Here is a 15,761-nt window from a genome sequence, read left to right on the forward strand (position 1 = left end):
GAGTTGTAGTCCGACAATATTTGGAAACCTGAGGCTGGAGGAGGCTAGTTCAGAAACTCAGTGGCTGCAAAGTTACGTAGCAATTGTCTGAAACTTATTATTTATTATTATTATTATTATTATTATTATTATTATTATTAAAGTAATAGTAATTATGCTCCTGCCAACCTAGCAGTTCGAAAGCGCATCAAAGTACAAGTAGATAAATAGGTACCACTCTGGCAGGAAGGTAAACGGTGTTTCCGTGTGCTGCTCTGGTTCGCCAGAAGTGGCTTAGTCATGCTGGCCACATGACCCGGAAGCTGTACACCGGCTCCCTCGGCCAACAAAGTGAGATGAGTGCCCCCATAGTCGGCCATGGGGAGCAACCCCATAGTCGGCCATGACTGGACCTAATGGTCAGGGGTCCCTTTACCTTTACCTAATATAATAATAATTAATTTATTTATTCTTTTTACCCTGCCCATCTGGCTGTGTTTCCCCAGCCACCCTGGGCGACTTCCAGCAAAAGATTAAAAGTACATTAAAACATCAATCAATAAAAACTTCCCTAAACAGGGCTTCCTTCAGATGTCTTCTAAAAGTCAGATAGTTGTTTATTTCCTTGACATCTGATGGGATGGTGTTCCACAACGTGGGCACCACTACCAAGAAGGCCCTCTGCCTGGTTCCCTGTAACTTTGCTTCTTGCAGTGAGGGAACCACCAGAAGGCCCTTGGTGCTGAAACTCAGTGTCTGGGTTGAACAATGGGGGTGGAGACGCTCCTTCAGGTATACTGGGCCGAGGCCGTTTAGGGCTTTAAAGATCAGCACCAACAATTTGAATTGTGCTTGGAAATGTACTGGGAGCCAATGTAGGTCTTATGTGGTCTCGGCGGCTACTCCCAGTCACCAGTCTAGCTGCCGTGTTCTGGATTAGTTGTAGTTTCCAGGTCACCTTCAAAGGTAGCCTCATGTAGAGTGCGTTGCAGTAGTCCAAGCAGGAGATAACCAGAGCATGTACCACTCTGGCAAGACAGTCCGTGGGCAGGTAGGGTCTCAGCCTGCGTACCAGATGGAGCTGGTAGACAGCTGCCTGGGACACAGAATTGACCTGTGCCTCCGTGGACATCTGTGAGTCCAAAATGAATCCCAGGCATAGCTGTCAAGTGTCCCTTATTTGAAGGGACAGTCCCTTATTCCAGCGCCATGTCCAGCTGCTGTCCCTTATTGATGGATGTCCCTTAATCCCTTAAATGATGTCCCTTAAATTTCAAAGGAAGCAGCTCCTCTCCCTCCCTCCCTGCCAGCCAATGAGGAGGGAGGCTCCAACTGTGTTACTTGGCTGTGTTGCTCACCCAATAGGAAGTCTAAGAACGACTGGGGGGTGGAGCTTGCATGCCTTGTGTGTGGCTAGTTAATGCAAGCTGAGGAGTTTTTTGAATGCTGGACGCCATTTTGTTGCACGTGCTGCTGCAAACTTTGCAGTGCAAAGCCAGGCCGGAGAGCCATCTTAAGTTGAGGCTGCATAGGCCTTGTGGTGCATGTGATTCAGATTCTATTCAGTTGAACCTCTGGTTACAAAGTTGGTTGGACGGTGTTCTCGAAGCTACCAGCATGAGTTTGACCAGACTGCAGGAGGACAGGAAGACTGGAGTGCCTGGAACAGGTGAGGCTGCAGGTCCCTTATTTTGGCTGCTGGTCCCTTATTTTCAAGGCTGCTGGTCCCTTATTTTCAAATAAGTTGACAGCTATGCTCCCAGGGTGTGCACCTGGTCCTTCAGGGGCACAGTTGCCCCATTCAGGACCAGAGAGTCCCCCACACCTGCCCACCCCATCCCCAAAAAACAGGGAGACCTATAGTTTGTGTGCCACCACTGAAAAATACCCCAAACCTCATTCTGTTGTCCTGACCTCTTGGACAAAACATCTGCAGTTAAGCTTAAGACCTAGACAGGATCATAAGGCACTAGACAAATTCTACGACAACCTGGTTCAAAGCTGTGTAGAGCTCTGAGCACCAACTCTGGCACTATAACTGAGTTCTGAAAGAAACAGGCAGCCAATGTAGACAATAACTTGATGCGTATGGTCAGTTATTGCAGCTCCAGATAACAGCCTATCTTGTGCCAACTGAAGTTTTCAAATATAAGCTGGAATTGAAGGCATCACGTAAGTTTCGTAACCTAGAAGCAGTCAGGGCATGGATTAATTGGTGCCAAATTTGTTTTAGTGCAGAGCTTTGCCACTTACCTGCCCAGGCTCTGACACTCTTGGGATCCTTCCCTTTATATATCAGAACTTTTTCTCCCAGAGCTCCACAGTTATTTATTTATTTTGGAAAAACTGAAACCACAGGACAACTCGGAAGCTTAGGGGGTGCCAGAGATGCACTGAGATGCCGTGATGTGATCCAACTCAATTGATCATCTGAATCACCCTTAGTTGTCTCATTATTTGGGGGACACACCCCAAACAATCCTTCTAATCAACTTGGTGTGTCACAAATTGTGGGCAAGCCTGGTTGAGGCGGGAGGCAAATAAGCTTCCAACCCAGCAAGACCGTTAAGCTATTGATACAGAAATGATTAAGGACCAACTTGATGATCAAAAATAGAAGAGCTAATGGAATGCTTTTTAACAGGGGCAGGGCGGGGGGTGAGCTTTGATGAAAACTGTTTATTGGTGTCTGGCTAAAACAGCCACCCATCAAACACTATGATTCACACAGCCCAGACAAAGGTCTGGCGCATACAAAAGTAACCAGAATGCATTAAGAAATTCTACAACCATTTTAGTGCCTTACTGCTATTGTACCCATGTCATTTCCCCTAATTCAATAAGAAAGCCAATTTCTTTTTAATCTCCACCAGCTGCAGTGATAAAAATATCCCCCCAAAGTACAAGATGCTGCTCTGACCCCTTTTCCTGAGCATTTAAGCTAATTGAGGAATTAATGGTGACATTTTATAAGTTTGCTCCTCCACCTTTCCTATCCACCTTTTCCCCTGCTCTCTTTCTTTCTTCCTTGCTTGTTGTCTCTCCATGCCCTCAGTTTCAAATATCCGCAAATTAGCTTACTCCTTATAATATTGGTTTCTGGTTTCATTCCAAATGGGCTTCAAAACAAAAACAAGCCACCAGAAAAGGAGCCATTGCAGATGGCAGAATATTTTACTTGCTATACATCCATTATAAAGGGGGCTGGGTGGAGGGAATAGAACCAACCTAGCATTAGGGAGGAAATCAAACTGATTGCCACAACTGTTGCTTCCCCTTACAGGCGAGACTGCTACCTCTCTTAAGATTGCAAACAGATTGCTGATGTTTAGAAGTGCATGAATTATATTGCCTTTTTTGAATTTCAAATAGTTCTCCTATATAGCAAAGAAGAAAGCTTAAACATCTTGGCTGCAAAGAGAATTATAATGGGTTATAGGTTACTTGCAAATAGGAGTGTCAGAGAATTCTGAAGTTAGGAGAAAAGGAAGTGGAAATTGGTGTCTTTCACGAGTTCATGGTCAGGAACAGTCAGGCAAATGCAGGAATGCCCAATACATTTTGCTGCCTGAGGCGAAGGGCAAAATGCTACTTCCTCCCCATTCCATGTTTAGAAACTGACTGGATTGCAGTTGAGTCCATTGCAGGTGAAAGAAGAAGAAGAAGAAGAAGAAGAAGAAGAAGAAGAAGAAGAAGAAGAAGAAGAAGAAGAAGAAGAAGAAGAATTTATACCCCGCCCATCTGGCCTGGTTTCCCCAGGCATTCTGGGCAGCTCCCAACAGAATATAAAAAACACGATAGAACATCAAACATCAAAAACTTCCCCAAACAGGGTTGCCTTCAGATGTCTTCTAAAATTCAGGTAGTTGTTTACTTCCTTGACATCTGATGGAAGTGGACTCCAAAGGGTGGGCGCCACTACCGAGAAGGCCCTATGCCCGGTTCCCTGAAACCTCACCTTTCACAGTGAGGGAAATGCCAGAAGGCCCTCGGCGCTGGACCTCAGTGTCCGGGCTGAACAATGGGGTGGAGACACTCCTTCAGGTATAATGGGCCAAGACATCTTCTACAGTGCTTGAGATTCCAAGCAGGTTTAGGGGAAGGGGTGGGTAGGACTGGCTGCATAACTTGCACAGCTCAATTCTCCAACAGAGAGGAATGACTGAGTTGCTTAGGAGAAATAGCCACTGCCCCTCCAGTGTCTACCGGCTGAGGCAGTTGCTTCACATTGCCTAATGGTGGGACCAGTTCTGAGCAGATGTTATTAGTTCACATAGCTGCTATTTTCAAGTCTGCAAGTGATACATAATTAATTACAGGGGGGTTATATTATTTTAATGTTTTCTTTACACTGAAGTGAATGTAAGTGATGTGGGAAACCTAAGTAGTTATGTAAGATATTTATGTAAGTTATGTATGTTAAACAGGAGACAGCAAGCTGTATAACATACTGTGTGGTGGAACCTGAACTGCAGCAGAACAGAAACAACAGTGATTGTGACAAATACAGATTGGAATGGAAAATGCTGCCTTCTTGCATCCCTACTTATGAAATCAGAAGTACTTCTGTTAGCCAACATTCATTCACTGGTTTTTAAAAGTCATTAAAATGTCCTTCCATAGTTACAGTATGAATGCACATTGCTGCCTGCTAGAGTAACAACTTCTTCTTCTTCTTCTTCTTCTTCTTCTTCTTCTTCTTCCTCTTCCTCTTCCTCTTCCTCTTCCTCTTCCTCTTCCTCTTCCTCAAATTTATATACCACCCTTCATCCAAAGATCTCAGAGTGGTTCACAAGATCAAACTATGAACCTCTTGCAGCCACACACACTCAGGGAAAGAGAGAAGGAAAAAAGTACAATGCAAATAACCATACTGGGGAAAAAGATATATACATGGTATCATGCAGCTCAAAAATTTCAAAAACAAAGCAGAGCTGGCCTAGCAATTTCAAGATGTCAGTGATCTAAGGAATAAGATGCCGACTTTAAATATATTTGATGGTTCTGTAAGCAAATAATAACTTTACAGAAATGTATTATCTAACAATCCAAAAGGTGAGATAGAAAATCTTGTTTTTTGACTACGTTAACAATCTGTTTTAAAAGAGAATGCCAGTGTTTAGTAAACAGTTTACTAATTACAACCTGTATTCTAGTTGCAAAAGATTGCGATATACCAGACTTACCTGATGTGAGTGAATGTCTGACAAACACTGATTCAGATAAAACTTACTCATTACAAAATGATTCTGGGAAAATAGTCAATATACATTCTTGGGCAGTTGGAAGACCTTCATAATGTACTGGGATAAAATTAGTTTGCCAAGAAATACTAAATATTGTTTCATTGTAGTTTGCATCCATCTGTCTCGGGTGTCGTGGACTGGCTGGATGCGGAGAGGTGTTGGGCGGCACCAGCTGCAGAACCCTCCTCCCAAGGGCACCCATAGGAGAAGAAGGTTCAGAGTCAGGGGATTGGTGGAGGGACAACAATGAGCGGTCATAAGAAAAAGAAGGAGCAGACTTGGAGAGGGAGGTGTCGGAAGAGGTAACAGGTGGCAGAAAGCAGTTCAGACTCCGAGGCAGAAATGGAGGCTAGCGGGGAGTGGGGCCAGGAGATAGAGAAGCAGGCTGCTGAAGAACCCAGGGAATCTCTCCCTCCTGCTACAACCAGCTCCTCTCTCTCTTGGCCTCTCAGAACACACAGACAAATGAAATAGGCAGAGCAGAGCATAGACACAGCCTGAGATTCTGTGGGAAGGACCCTGGAGGAGAGTACTTCTAGTGGGCTCTGGGAAGGCAGGGACCTTCAGTCCTCGCAACTGCCTTTTAATCATCATCATCATCATCATCATCATCATCATCATCATCATCTTTATTGGTTTTGCAATTACATACTACACATACACATATTGTAATACATTTAACATTTATGCTTGCTCCTAGGAGCTGACTTCCCTCCTTGCTTCCTCTGGCTTTTTCATATCACCTTAAAAAAATTTCGCATTGTCTTTGTCCATTTTGTATATTGTTGTTCTGTTTCCCTGTTTGTCCATAAAGTGTTTGTAAACCAGAGCAGTGCACGGAACCGCTTCCCACCAGAGCGGTACCTATTTATCTACTTGAACTTTGACGTACTTTCAGACTGCTAGGTGGGCAGGAGCTGGGACCGAGCAACGGGAGCTCACCCCGTCACGGGGATTCGAACCGCCGACCTTCTGATCGGCAAGCCCTAGGCTCTGTAAAAATACGTAATAACGAGGATTTTCATTGGTGTTTATTTGCTTCAAATCATGCCATTCACCACTATAAGTGATACTATTGATAAAAACTCAGCCACCCTTGCAGTTACTTCTGGGTGAATGTCAGAAGGATAGAATCTGATATTTTCATTGTGGCGTGGTTGTTCAGTAGAAAGTAGAAAATAAGATGTTCTACTGTGTCCAGCACATTCAAAAAACACCTGCAATGTCTAATTTCTGGGGATGTTTAAATATCTGCCCTGGACAAAAGTTGAGAGGAAAACGGTCAGTCGGTTGAACATAAAGTCCCTATGTTGGGCTAGAATTATTAATTTTGAAATATAAGTGACCCTGTTATCTGTTGTATTTAAACCATAAAACTTGGGGAAGCAAATTTTATTTACAGCTGACTCAATGTTTTGTTTTTCAACGTCCCTTAATCTGATTTGAATATTATGATAAATATATTGCTCACTTGAATTATACAAGAGTTCTAAGTCAATACCAATAGATTTTGCTATGTAAGAGTTGGAACCATCTGGATTCATAAGAGTCCTTGAGTAAGTCAGAAAGCAGACTTGAAGGTTGGCAACAGAAACAGAAATGCAACCAGTATTATTTGCAATGTTCTTTCTGGAATGATAGCAACAGTATCCCCATTGTAAAATAAAATAAAATGATAATGCTGATCTACTTTACAGGAATCAAACAAGGGTTACAACAAGGTCATGTTTCCAAAACGTTTTTAAGACTCTACAGTGCTATATATAAAATGTAGGCTTTAGATGTAGTAGATACAGCAATAAACATATTGCCATGTTTGTTACTATATCAAGCAATCTGAATGGGCATAGTGAAACTAAAGTAAAAGTCTAATCCACTATGTTTCATTCATCAATTCACATTTATCCATTACTTCTGCCCATCTCTTGCAGGACTTTTCAGATTCATTCAATGCATGTTCTGCTCAGAGAAGAAATATTGACATTAACGACGTAACTAACTTAGGTCCAGTGGCTCTGCACTTAGTTGGTTGAATACAACTCAACTTAGTTGAATACAACCCAATATTTTCATAGATGGTGTAGGGGTGCTGTCCATTCACAGTGATGTATTCACAGGAGTTTCTATTGAGTGAGCAAATGTAAGGTAAAAAAGGTAAAGCACCCCTGGACTGTCCAATCAAAGGCGACTATGGGGTTGCAGTGCTCATTTTGCTTTCAGGTCAAGGGAGCCGGCGTTTGTCCACGGACAGCTTTCTGGGTCATGTGGCCAGCATGACTAACCTGCTTCTGGTGCAACAGAACACCATGATGGAAACCAGAGCACATGGAAACACCATTTACTTTCCCACCAGAGCAGTACCTATTTATTTACTTGCACTGGCGAGATTTCGAACTGCTAGGTTGGCAGGAGCTGGGAGAGAGCAACGGGAGCTCACCCCGTCGCAGGGATTCGAACAATCAGCCTTCTGATCAGCAAGCCCAAGAGGCTCAGTGGTTTAGACCACAGAGCCACCTGCACTCTGCAAGTGTAATGCACACATGACCTGGTTGAACAGGAAGATGAAGATCCCTAGGGATTTTTGTAGCTTAGTTCCCTTACACTGTAATTTTCTTTGTTTATTTGTCTACTTAAGAATGTATGGGGATGCCGTGCCAATATAGTTAAGATTAATGAATGACTGGTTAGAACCAGAGCACACATTTGGAAACGAGTGATCTGAAATAATTACAGAAGGAATAATTGCACTAGTTTAATCGGTGTACAACTTCCTGAAATGCCACCCCTGCCCTATGCCCTTTAATTGATAGATTGCTCTCTAGGCTGTTCTTCCAGTGTCTACCAAAGTGATTATCTTACCACAGCAAAATCCAACAGATGAAGAAAGCAAGTCAGCAGAGCTTGCAAATAAATTAATTACTTATTGTGAGATTTTGACCAGCTTCAGCCCATCTGAAGGTGATACAGGCTCGTCTTATCTTGAGCCCAAGCAGAGCGTCGTCACACAGCAGAAGGATAAGCAGTATGTGCTACATTCTTAATTTTATTTACACTCTATGCTGAGAGAATACAAACATGCATCTTGCCTCTGTGAGAGCAGAGAAGCAACTTCTCTCGGAAACAAAGAACACTGAGAGAACAGTGAAAAACAGGAAACCAGTGAACGTCACATCCAGTGTCCCATTCCCGTGGGAACCCAACAGTAACTCTGACTGTGGAATGCAAAACAATGCCTTGTGACTGCAGTTGCTGCTCAGTGAGGGAAATAGAAACCAACACTTATGTGCCATTACTGGAAGAGACTGAGGTTTAGCAAACCACTGTGAAGTGGAAGCATCAGGACGACTGCTGAATGATATTCAAATGAATAGGAGTATAATTTATTTATGGCTTGGCAACCACAAATAAAAAAGTTACAGAATGTAAAAATATGTAAGACAGTTTAAAAAAAGGAAAGTTGCAACTTTAAAAAGTCTTACAACTTGCCTAGCAATTCAAAGAATTACAGCCTCCAATTAAAATGGCCAACAAAGGCTCTGGAGAGGGTCCAGGGAAAAACAATAGGGGGTATATCAAAGTTTCTCTAGCTCTTTATAAAAACTGCATTTCAAAAGACACTGACTCCACTTCTTTATTATTGTATTATTCCATTTAATAAACCAGCAAAATATAGAAAAAAGCTTACAAATGTAATTTTTTTGCTAGTAAAAATATGAGTCTACAATCTAGCCTCCAACCATCTTGGCTTTGAGTCCTGGAAGACATGCTCTCTGCCCCAAAGACCTTTTTTCCACCTAGCCTGGAAGGGTAGTGTGGGACTGACTCCAGCTACAAAAAGCTGAGGCTGCTGAACAGACTCTTATATTGTTTAGAGGGTGTGTTTTTTGGTGGGTTGCTGTTATTATTGGGGTTTGAGTTCTTTTGTATCTTTATTTTATGATTTACATGGAAAAAATTAATTTTGTTGCATATTTTTTGATGCTGTATTTATTGTTTATGACTACAGTGGTACCTCTGGTTGCGAACAGGATCCGTTGTGGAGCCCCGTTCGCAACATAAACGGAATGCAACCAGCGTCTGCATGTCTGCACACGCGCGGGTCGCAATTTACTGCTTCTGCACATGCGCGTGACATCATTTTGCACATCTGCATATGCGCAAGCAGTGAAACCCGGAAGTAACCCTTTCCTGTACTTCCGGGTCGCTGCGGGACGTAACCTGAAAGAACATAACCCGCAGCGTTCACAACATGAGATATGACTGTACTTTTGTTATGCTGTAATTCTATATATATTTTTTCATGTTCTAAGCCACCTCGAGCATGGTTTGAACTATGGAAAGATGGCATACAAATATAATGACACATGTATGTATACAGTAGGAATGAGGAACTTGGAGTCCTGTAGATGTTCTTGAGCTACAACGAAAAAGGGGGCAGAGGAAATGGAGTTTGGCAGACCGCAATTTATCCCCATCTGGATCTGGGTCTGGGCCAAATCCACCTTGACTGGTCAGTTGGGCCCATCCTGAGGGTCATGCCCAGCAAAGCTTTCCAGCATTGGCTGAACTGCTGGAAGGTGAATGATCCGGCCTGCCATTTGCCAGCTCCCTGGCGTGGCCCATGGCCTGGCTGTAAAACCGCCCACCATAGAAGGTGAATGGACCTCCCATCACCCCTGACCATTGGTCATGCTGGCCAGGGCTGATGGAAGCTGGAGTCCAGCAATAACTGTAGCTCCACAGGTTCCTCATCCTTTCTCTGCAGCTATTGAAGCTTCCTGCTGAATATGAGGTGTGACATTGAATATTGCTGCAGATTCCTCACCGCTTATGCCTGGGACATTCCTTCTCTTCTTTTCATGTAAGTGTGCAGTCATAGCACAACTGTCCCCAAATCTCCCTCAGGTTTTATTTGTTTTCATTTGTCTGCTTATGTCCGGCTTTTCTGCAATAACAATGTTGCTTCAGCAAAGTTCCAGGAGTCGGTATTGTGACCAAAAGAGAAGCAAAATGGTAGATCCTCATCCCAGGTGAAAGAAATCACAACCCACACTGATAGTCCATTTTCTTGCCAATGGGGAAATAGTCACTGGTTCACCTGGAACCAGTACGATTTCCTTCAAGGAAAAATGTTTGAACAGGTGGCCAGCCTTCAGACAGGGAAGTAGAATAAACAAATTAAAAGCCTGGAGAGCTGAGATAAGGTCCATTTATCCCCATATCCTCAACTATTCCTTGCAGCTTTCGATATCCCCCTCCCACAAAATTTCTCTCTACAGCTCTTTGCACCGTTGGGGAGAATTGCTTCCATAACACATAAATGGCTTCCATGCTTATCTGGGGAGTCACATACAGCAATTTCAACACAAATAGTACCCCCCATTAGCCAGAGACCCAAATAAAAAATTCTTAGAGCTCCATGCCACTCAGTCGTTTTGCCTCATTCCTATTTCTGATTCATACATTGCAGCTGGGTAATGCAATCTGCCGGTGTGGTGTCAATGGTTCATAGACCAACTGACGGCATGTGTCTTCATAAAACATTCGGATCTATCCTGGGAGTCACTCAGCCCATGCATTTAAGGCAAGGACTGGGGAGAAAAGTCCCAGCTTGAAACCCTGTGCAGCCAGCAGATGTGGAGGTCTGTCACAAGGCACAGTTGACTTGCTTCGGTGGTGGGGGCTGCAGTGTATTCCTCTTGTTATGGCTCTCAATATGTTTTGGCTCTCAATATGTTCCATACAGTGTGAGCTAGAAGCAGTTGGAATGAATGGCAGTGTTTTAGAGCACCAGGTATTCTGTAAGAACAGCAGTCACTGCAATTCCAAGAATCTGAATTTCTTCCAGTACAACAGAAAACTGAGAAAGCGTAAAAGCCTAACTGTTGCAAAGGGAAACATAACTACAATTGCGACATTTCACAAACTCACAAATCCTTTTCCTACACCTAGGGCAATGATTCATGGGCTTCTCAGGACAAGCCATTTGGAAAGTGGCAGTAACTCAGAATGTTAGAAAGGTGTTTCACGAGATCAGATGGTTTGTTGACAAGCGTATTTTAGTGGGGGCTATTACTACTTTTAAGCCCAGAAAAACTGGAACAGGGCATTGTACAAACATTTTAATCTCTCTGAATCCTGATTCCTTAGGCAAAACATCTAATGCTCTAACTGCTACTCTGTTGAACTGGATATGTACAGTTAGCTAGTTGGCACAGAATAGGGACAAGTATGGGTACTTAAATGAGTATCTGGATACGCACCCCATCATATGTAATGGGGCGTAGACCAGATCTGATTGGTTATGTGGTGACATGGTTGCCATGTTTCAAGATGTACAAACTTGTTGAGCATTTTTTGTGCAATTGCCCCTTGCAACAAACCCCAGTACAGAGGCAGAGCCCAGGCTGCACACTCCAGAGCCCAAGACTGACTTTTGGTTAAAAATGAAAAAATCCCCCGAGATGCCAGGCTGCCTTCCAAAAAAGAAGACATTTCCTGGATTTCCCAAACTGTATAATTGGTTGTGATCATCCAGTGAGGAAAAAATGAAGCTCTTCAATGATGCTGAAGCAGAATATCAGGACTACAAAAAAGTCTGTGAATAACCATGAATGTGCTGGTCCCGTGGGTTAACCGAGAGGCGAGGTCCAAGTCCAGTCCGAGGTTGAAGGTACAATATGAAGGCAGTCTGTAAAAGCTGAAGCTGGGTGCAGTGCAGTGCAGGGAGTCAGGAGAGGTCAGGAGCACAGCCCGGAAAGCAGGACAGGGTTCAGGCACGAACTGGCAACCTACAAAGTTGCTCCTGCAACTTGGGACTGGCTGGCTTTTATCTGCCCCAAGGCATAGGGTGGCCCCGATCCTCAGGTGACTCGCCCCTCCTGGCCTGGAGGCGAGCACTCCTCCTGCAGGAACTTAGTTCCCTCTGCCTCTCTGCCCTGAGCCTCTGCAGCTCAGGAGAAACTGGAGGGTTACCAGACACAGAGGCAACCTCAGCTTCCCCTGACGGGGCTGAGAGTGGAGCACCTGCAGGCAATGGGTCCTCCATCACCTCAGGAGCCAGAGCAGACTCAGCTGCACAGGTGAGGACCCTTCAGGCTCAGGCCCCAGCCCCGGCTCAGCTGGTTCTGGAGGTGGGGAATCCTGTGCAGGCTGGTATTCCTCAGGTTCAGCATTCAAATCCGAATCCCAGGCCATCACAATGAAAAATTCATGTCCAAAGTGAGCACATGTTAAATGCTGCATTTCTTATTCTCAGTTTGTGGATTTGGGAGAAGCAAGGGAAGAATGGTACCAACAAGTTACTGGACTTGGGAGTGAGAGAGGAAAACCTACTTACCGTACTTCTCACCCCCTGTACCAATACAAAGACTAAAATGCAGCTAAGACTCAAAATTAGCATTTCTCTAAAACGTGCAATGCAGTTGTCCAACCAAAAATAAATACAAAAATGAAATTCATTGTGGAAGAGTATGTACACAAATATGCATGTCAGTGAAAATTTGTATTACTAGTCTGAATCTTCATCCTCTGGATCCCTTTGCCTGGACTGCCCACCCACCCAGAAGCTTCACACACTGTAGCTTGCAGCGCCACCTATCTCTGGTGAAACAAACTGCTGCATGTCAACATCCTTACAATTTTATATATCACAGATAGATTAGTGAAAATTGTGTATGTTAAACAAACAGTGTACAAATCTGCATATGTTAGTGGGGGGGGGGAATGCACCAAAAATACCTACAAGTTTTGTGTGGGGTTAAAAAAATGGAAATGGAAATGGGATGATCTGAACTTAAAATGGGAAAGATAAGAAACTGAAATTCATAGTCACCCAACCCTACTGAGGAGTACCCATAGCATTCTTCATGTTTTGTCCCCCCCCCCCACATTAATTACAGCTAATTACAAGTGCCCTCAGAATCCCCAAAACTTGTCTTTCCTTCAGAGAGAACTTGTTGAGTCCCTGGCTCTTAGTGTCATTGAGCTCTCCCTGGGGTATTGAGCTAATTCCATTCTCCCTTTTTTTCCTCCCTCAACACATGTTCCTGAAAGAAGTTTACTTTCCTTAATCACCACTGGGTAATAATTCTGAATAAGTTGAACTATGAAATTTGCTCCCACAAGAGGTAATGGTGGATATTATTATTATTATATAGACGGATAGTGCTCTCCCCACATGAATTCAGTTATTAACTTGCAACTTACAGAGTAAGATGGTTTTTTGAGCTATCCCAGGCCATGATACAATGGGAATGCATGAATTGGACCATGTACTCAAACAAAGCTGAGAGCTGCACTCCAAAATGATGGCTGGACCTGATCAATCAGTCATGCACGATGGTGTTTCAGGGTTGGTTTGTTTTCCAAGACTCCAAGCTGTTTAGATAAAACACTGCTTTGCTTCATTCAGCTTTAGTTGCCTGAAGTCCTAAGTGCAATTTCCTATGATGGGAGGTAGGAAAAAATGTGAGCGTGGTTGAGAAGTTAATGCTTGCTGTCTAAGTGCAGGCATTTGAACAAGTCCATACTCAAGATTCCGTCCAACTGTATAATTGCACATAAAGGCGCAGACTGATAAATTGCCACACAGCTGTCAGCCAGATGTGATTTGATTGAGCCACAAACCCCTGAAATATCAAAGTTTATCCCGAACACAGCAACTGACCTTTAATTATGCCATCACAAATGTAATACAGTAAGGATGCGTGGGGTTGCCATATTGATGTGTTTCCTTACAGAATATAGAACATGAAAGGATGGAGGAAAGGGCAGAAAGGAAATGTGACCCACTCTCTCTAGAATGCTCTGCAGACTGGGGAGTCAGGTCATTCTGTTTCTGTTCCACATCAGTTTTAGAAGTATTCAATTAGATCTGTCCCATTACATTTTTGTTCTTTGCAGATTTCTTTTTTGAAAGCGTGGAAGCCTCACATTTAAATTGTATGCAATTTCCATAAATTACACATTTTTGTACACATTCTTCCCCAATATGCTTTTTGTTTTGTTTTTCAATACCTTTCCCCCCAAAGACATATCTCTGCATGCATTTTTAGAAGATATATACCGTATTTTTCGTCCTATAGGGCGCACCGGCCCATAGAACGCACCTCGTTTTTTGGGGGGGGGGATGAATAAAAAAAATTTATTTCCCCCCCCCAGCCGCGGCTGCCGCCGCAAGCCTTGCGCACACCTGCCCGAAGCACGGGGCACCCTCCGGAGGGCTCCACGTGCTTGAGGCTGCAGGCTGCCGCCCCAAGCCTCGCGTGCCCGGCAGGACCTCCTACCGGGCGCGCAAGGCTTGCGGACACTCGTCCGAAGCACGGGGAGCCCTCCGGAGGGCTCACCGTGCTTCGGGCGGCAGGCTGCCGCGCCAAGCCTTGCGCGGTCGGCAGTACCTCCCGCTGGGCGCGCCAGGCTTGCGGACACTCGCCCGAAGCACGGGGAGCCCTCCGGAGGTCTCACCATGCTTCGGGCGGCAGGCTGCTGCCCCAAGCCTTGCGCGCTCGGCAGTACCTCCCACCGGGCGCGCAAGGCTTGCGGACACTCGCCGGGGCTGCAGGCTGCTGCCCGCAAGCCTTGTGAGCCCACGGGAACTCCCGCCGGGCTTGCAAGGCTTGCGGATAGCTTCCTGAAGCCTGGAGAGTGAGAGGGGTTGGTGCCCACCGATGCGTCTCGCTCTCCAGGCTTCAGCGAAAGCCTGCATTCTCCCCATAGGACGCACACACATTTCCCCTTCATTTTTGGAGGGGGAAAATTGTGTCCTATGGGGCGAAAAATACGGTATGCATTTTTCAAACCAAAACTGCAGTGCAGTGCATAAGCCGATTTGCCTATAAGGGTGCATTCAAAACTGGGGGTTATTAGTTTCCTGGTTATAATGCTGGCACTTCTGTCCTGGTTTTTTAACTTTCATACTGCATTGTCTGTTGCATTATGGAACTGTGGCTTTTTGACTCATATACCATCGTGTCAGGCTATGTTTTATTCATACCAGTGGGTATGGTGTGGACAACAGCAGTAGACATCAGACCCGTTGCCACCATTTATGCACATGCGTGCTTCTTTCCCCCCATGAGTCACCCCTGGAAACAGCGGGAAAGAGCTGTGTGCAAGAATACCTCTCCCAGTACAGTTATGTGAGCAGCACTGGTGTAATCCTTGAAAACTGCCAGGGAATTACAGCTTAAAAGTCTCGTGAGTTTCGGTGTTAACCTGGTTGCAAATGGATTTTTTTCCCCTGGAAGCAATTAACATGGACATGAGTGATAAACTTCTGTTAGCTTCCACCAGATCTCCATAAGTCGTTTGTATGTCCTATGCAAGATCACGTAAAAAGGTAAAGGGACCCCTGACCATTAGGTCCAGTCGTGGCCGACTCTGGGGTTGCGGTGCTCATCTCGCTTTATTGGCTGAGGGAGCCAGCATACAGCCTCCAGGTCATGTGGTCAGCATGACTAAGCTGCTTCTAGCGAACCAGAGCAGTGCACGGAAATGTTGTTTACCTTCCCACCGGAGTGGTACCTATTTATCTAC

The sequence above is a fragment of the Podarcis erhardii genome (assembly GCF_964252035.2).
Source record: "Podarcis erhardii genome assembly, chromosome: 9".
Taxonomy (NCBI): Eukaryota; Metazoa; Chordata; class Lepidosauria; order Squamata; family Lacertidae; genus Podarcis; species Podarcis erhardii.